This window comes from Tiliqua scincoides, chromosome 3 (genome assembly GCF_035046505.1).
Source record: "Tiliqua scincoides isolate rTilSci1 chromosome 3, rTilSci1.hap2, whole genome shotgun sequence".
Classification (NCBI taxonomy): domain Eukaryota; kingdom Metazoa; phylum Chordata; class Lepidosauria; order Squamata; family Scincidae; genus Tiliqua; species Tiliqua scincoides.
In genome coordinates, this window is record NC_089823.1 from 209,481,418 (window position 1) to 209,488,040 (window position 6,623).

Here is a 6,623-nt window from a genome sequence, read left to right on the forward strand (position 1 = left end):
AGTTACTCTCCCCCTGCTAAAAAAGGAGCACCCACTTGAAAAAGTGCCTCTTACGAACCTCGTACAATACGAACCTCTTACGAACCTCGTACAATAGTGTTGTTCCATGAGTAAATAAGTTTGGATCCCCCCACAACAACAAAATAACAACTGTGTCAGTCTAGCAATGATGCATCAAGTCTCTTAGTCTTTTAGTTGTATCTACGTATGTTGTCTGTATGCTTATAAATTCTTTGCATCTTTCTAGGGTTAGCCTGACACTAAGTTCCCCTGTATAAACAGTAACAGTTCACCTGCCTCAGGAAAAGACAATGCCAGCAATCCTACCAATCCTAAGGTAGGATTTGAACTCAGATCTAAGCCTGAACGCAGTCACTTATCCATTACATCTAAACCTTGATTTTTATTTATCTGGCAGCCAGATGTACAACCAGTCTAAGAACTGTTCTACTGTAGGATTTTTCTCCTTTATTTATATAATACAGAACCAAACACTTACCTTGAAGGTGCTGATAAAGCTGGTGGTTTCACTTCTCATCAAACCAGTTGCTTCATTACTGTCACTGGTTTTGTTGTACAGATACTTTTTTAAAATTATGAGTCATGAAAGATGTCTGCACAGTCTTACTTACTGAAACAAATGAGTGTGCCCTCTTATTGATTATATCCTTGGTTCAAGAAGAGCATTAAACTTTAAAACATTATAGTCTGGTTATACTGAAAGCCTGAAGTACCTATTGACACTTTCCCCTCAGATTGTTTGTGAATATCCATAACATCACCCTCAGTCATTCATCCATTAGCCTAAGTACTCTACAGAAAACTTAAATAAAACGGAGGGCCCTGTTTTACTCTGTGGAAAATGTATTTATAACTCCCTGGAAATCCTAACATGATAGTTTTTTCCTGGATCAGAGAAGCAATGACCAGATGAAAAGAATTTTGCAACATTGGTAGTTTAGCATGACAGATGTCTAGAAAAAGGATATTTGCTGGTAGGGTGGAGAGAGTGCTTCCTTTACACAAGCTGCATTGGTCAGCAACATTTTATTAGTGACAATTTTCCCCTCATCCGTTAGAATGTTTATGACTATTCCATGACATCACAGCAGTTCAGCAGCTGGTGTGGGTGAGGGTTCTCAGGTAGGAAACATTCAGTATCTAGCCTATGTAAAGAGGATGGAGCAGAGAAAAGAGGCCAGGACTCAACAAATGGATACAAACAGCAATGCATACGGATTATAATTCTATTGGTGGAAGTTATATTGTCTCTACCAAATTCTGCATACAAATAGCTGACATGTATATCTTTATATCTTTATACAGCGCTGGGGGCTGGGGATAAGAATAGGCCCTCGGTTTGGCTGTACTTGTCGTAAGAGGCGACTAAACAGCCACCGGGTAGATGGGACTCATCAGCCTGGGAAGGCAGCTCATCTGAGAGAAGGAAAACTCTGATCCCAAACCTCCACTGCCTTGTGGCTACATCCAGTTATGGAAAAGGCTTCAGGAGTCAACCTCGAGGCAAAATCCGGAGCCGGAGTCCCTGAGGCAGTTCATGGCTGAACACAGTCACGTTCTGGCAACTCCTGCGACGCTGCTGGAACCAACCGTATTGGTCTCTGCCTTTCCATTGGACCATTTCAGCGACGTGGAGAGGGGGGATTTGCTGCATGGGTAACAGCCTATCCTCCATACCTACTTTACCCAGGCTTCGCGCACTGGAGAGGACACTCTGTTCCAGAACCACCATTCAGAGCGTGACACCATAGTCTTCCGAGACTGAAGGATGCCAACAACATGTCTTTAATACTATTATACTGTAATTGCAATTCTTGTGTATTTCCAGGACTAGGGCAACAATTTGATGATCATGAACTCATCCAACCACACGCAAGGGGACAAATCTGATTTCATACACACAATAATAGTGGCTAAGGCTTGCCTTTATTTGGTTGATTTTATTTTCATTACTGCAATGAGTATAGTAATCATCAGAACTGTGAGACAGAACTCTGGAATGAAGAAAGAAGTCAGGTACGTCCTCCTGTGCCACCATCTCCTCTGTTCTTTATTTTCCTGTTTTGGCATAGTTGCCAATGTCATTCAAACATTTGAGGTACGAAATCTCTTGGTGTGGATAATCTTCGGTGTACAGATAGCAATTGGAGAATCACTTCAAATAACCTTAACTTTAATGGTGCTTAACACCTGCCTAGCAGTTTGCTGGCCTTTGAGATACTTGGCATTTGTCCATTTGGTAAAACACAAAGTCATGTTTTGTGTTTAGCTTGGAACAACACTCAAATCAGCATGCTTGATGATAATGATTTTCAACCAGTATGCCATGGTACATTGGTGTACCACAAATGGTCCAAAGGTGGGAGTTTGGGGAAGGGTCATTTATTAGTAGGGCCATTGGGGATGTGAGCCCCACACCAACAGCATAGAGTGCCTTGTCTGTTGTCAAAAAAACTGATGGTGTGCCTTGACAATTGTAGTGCCTTGTCAGTGTGCCATGAGATGAAAAGGATTGAAAATTGCTGATCTACATCTTACATAAATAAGTAATCTGGATTGCATTATGGAAGAGGGGAATGTTCTGCACTTGTAGCTACTGTCTCGATACCCAATCTCAGTATTTTCAGAGGTGGCCCAACTGGATCTGCTGCCTGATACCACCCATGACTCACCACTACCACCTTTGCAGGCGGTCACACGTATCCTCAACAAAAAAAACTCTGTATCTCCTGACCACACACCACACCCTCCTTGCACAGGGTTTAAAGTTTAAATGCCATGCAAGGAAGGAGCACTTCACTATGCCCCTTCCCCAACTCCGGCCTTCCACAGGGTTTAAAGTTTAAGGAACATATCCCTTTAAAAACCACATGAGTATGGAGCAAGGGGAAGGAGTAGCAAAGCACTCCTTCTGGGTTTTGCATTTAAACTGTAAAAAACACAATCACTTTAAACCCCATGCAAGGGTGGAGGGGGGGGGGGAGAGAATGATCTGATTCTCACTTGCTTTTAGTGAGTAGGGAGCAGATCAGTGTGGCTTGTGTGGCAGGCTGGAGGTGGGCAGCTGTAATAGACTCAGGGAGGGGGATTTCCTGAATCCATGGTCCCCTCACTCCCTTCAATATCTACCACAGAAGCAAGTCACTTCAGGTTGCTGTGTGGCTGGGCCTCTCTTAAGTATTCATATAGATCCACATTTTCTACAATGAAGTATCAACATATTAACAGACAATCTGTCAAGCTGTGGGAGGAGACAAGAAGACACTAGGTAACTCCTCTTCCTATTGGCTGCTACTTCAGTAATAATGCAGTGTGGTTAGCAACATGCAAGCCCATCTGTCCTAGGTTACGTGTGCTGACAGTTTTGACAGGTCAGGAACATTTCAACAGTTCATCCAAAGGTATGGGGACTCTTATTTTTTTAAACTGAAGCCAGATTTCTTGCAGCTGCTGGCTGTAGAGGTTTCAAAGCCTGCAATTACCACAGGCTTCCCCACCCCCATGACTTTTAACAACTATTTTTTTCAAGTGTGTGTATGTCAGCCCAATCCTATGGTTTCCCCTGCCATAGCGTGCATTGCATGCTGTGGGGGGAGGGGCTGATCAGGGTGCGAGAGATAAGGGATTTTCTCTTACCTTCTGTAAGCTCTTCAATCACCAATGGGTGTCCTTGGACCTACACCAGCTCTATATCTGGTGCAAGTCCTAGGAGACAAAGAGGGCATCGCATCCTTAGCAAGTAGCTTGTGCTGCAATACATCCCCTCCTGCCTCTGACACACCCCGTCCCTCCCCTCATCCTCCCATTCTCCTGTCCTATTCTGCCCACCCCATCAACTTAATGGCACTAGTGGGGCTTCTGCTTGTTCCTGCTGTGCAGAGGGTCCTTCTCAGAGCCTGTAGCAGTGGTCCAGAAGTGACTGGCTATGGATTAGGATTAGGCTGTGTATATGTTTTGATCTGATAACTCAAAAACATCCCAGCAACTACAATAATTGTCCTAGTAACTAGTTTAAAAGCTGGTTTTCATTGTTCTATTACTACTCAGATGTGTTGCATAAATATTTTGGGGCCTGGCTACCCTGAAACATAATGCATCTAAGTCTGCATTATGCTGCTGGTCCCTGGTTTCTCTCTTTGAATCTGGATTTCTCTCTTTGAAGCTGATGATATATTTTTTTCACTGCTGCTGAGTCATAAGTGGCACACAGCAGTAACCTATGCCAAGTACCTCTTTGTCCTGAAACTTTGTCAGTTCCTGTATCTATTTTTTAAATGTTTGTACTACAACTTTCAATTCAACTGTAGCAAACATAGCATCACTAGCATAGTCTGTGTTTTATCAGCTCAAAGAGCTAGATTAGTTTTACACCAGCTGCACACTGATGCATGACTAGCTCACCTGATCTGTGGCATTGTTTGACTGCACATTCAGTCTGTGTATTGAGCCATGGCTGAGCAATGGGATCCAAGCAGTGAACTCACATGATTATTAGTCTTATCTAGACAGGTGAGGCTAGGGAGTGAAGGACAGATGGATGCTTCTGCTTTATGCTTGCATCAACAGCTTTTTGGCCCTTCCAACTCTGTGATTTTATGAAAGGCTAGATACTACCTCTGAGAAAGAAGGCAATTCGGTGTAGGAGTGTTGGGCTTGGAAGTGGGAAAACTATGATCAAAGCACCACTCAGCCAAGCAGCTCTATAGCACCAGGCAAACCACTCGATCAGTACCAAACTAGACAAGACATTGGAGCTCTGTGATTGGATGTACATTTTTTTTTTTCAAAGCAGCCACAAGGACCCTCATGTTAGATTGTGATTGCAGCCCTTGGGGAGGCAGCAGTTAACCCCAGGCAGCTTTTTTTCCTCTAGCTTGGAAAATATATGCACCCATATGCTTTCCCTAACATGTCAGTGGAGAGGGAGGAATTCCTGACATCAGGAAGATGGTGCAGGCAGACAGAATTCTTCTGGCTCTCAGTGCTACAGTCCCAATCCAATGGCTGCTCATAAAATAAAAGTAAAGAGATGGGCGAGCTGATAATGGATTTTCTTCAACAGCATTTAGCTTGGCTCAGTCAACCTCATAGCATCTTTGTGAGGCCTTATTAGTTAGCTTTGTAGCTTGCAACAACCAATTTTTCCCACAGATAGGTGGGACTCTAGGACCATTTGTAACAAAAGAGAGAGAGAGAGAGAGAGAGAGAACAATTGAAGACTCCTAGATTTCAAGTTCTTAATTCAAATCAAAGAACTAAATATCTAGTTAAACTTCTAGCTGCCTGAACATTCCAGTTTCATTGTTTCAGGTGATAATACTGCCATTGAGAATACTACCACCCAACCTGTTCCATGTGCCCAAGGGAATTTGGATTTGGGTTTCTTCAGCAAAAGCATCTCATGCCATATGACAACCCTCTTCTGAATCTCATAATACTGTAAGAGTACTCTGTGCTCTGGCCCAGCAAGAGAGTTTGCGTGTGTCATATCTTTTTGCATCTCAGACTTAAAATAAAGGGACTACAAAGCACATGTTGCTTGCCCAAACATTGAACCTATAATTTCAATGAGACGATTTAAATTTTTTAGTGGGTAGATAAGCCATTGTTGTTCTTCAAGCCTTAATAAACCCACCTGAGTGTGGAAGTTAAGAGCATTTTACATTCCATTGAAAAAGGAAATCTGACAGAGATCTTTTCCTCTTTCCAGAACAAGGGTGCTGCCCCATCAGTGGTGGCCTCTATCCCTTGATGTTGGGTAGAGCAATTGGTCTCAGGGTTTGGATTTGTAAAGTATTGTTTAACAGGTGGTAAGTGTGAATCAGGGTTGGCAATATGAACTAGAAATGGGAGTTTATGATAAGAGATTGGTAGTATAAGACGTTACCCACTAAGGGCACAATTCTAACCCATTATGTCAGCGCTTTCCAGCACTGGCATAGCGGTTTGAATGGGGCATGTGCTGCATCCTGCAGTTGGGTGTCACTCACGGAGGCCTCCTCAAAGTAAGGGAATGTTTGTTCCCTTACCTCAGAGCTGCATTGCCCTTATGTCAGTGCTGGAAAGTGCTGGAAAGCACTGACATAAGGGGTTAGGAAACTGTATATGAAACTAAGAAACTGTATATGAGGCAGAGGCATCACTAAGGTTTACGTCACCTGGTTTGAGAGCTCCTCCCATATCAGACCATACATAATAAATTACAATATCTTATGTGCAGCTTAAATGCACTGGCATCACTAGGATTGGTGTCACCCCCACTAACTTTGTATATTTTCATATAGGTGTAACCTAATTATTCACAGATATTTTACCTGAGGTTTTATCTCAACAATGAGATAATGAGATGCAATGCAATGAGAAGGGCTCTTTAAATTAAAGGAAAAAAGTTGTTTAACAATAGCCTCCTTAATGTGAGAGAGGGCAGCCAGCTGACAATCCATCAATCATTCTCTCTCCAAGCACTTATAACAGGTTCACTCCAAGGCAAGCAACCCCTCCCTTCCCTCTGAGCAAGTGAAAGAAAGATAATCACTGTGCATTCTTTCCCAGCTTTGTGCTGGGGGGGCGGGGTGAAGGGAGGGGTTGCTGGCTTGAAGTGA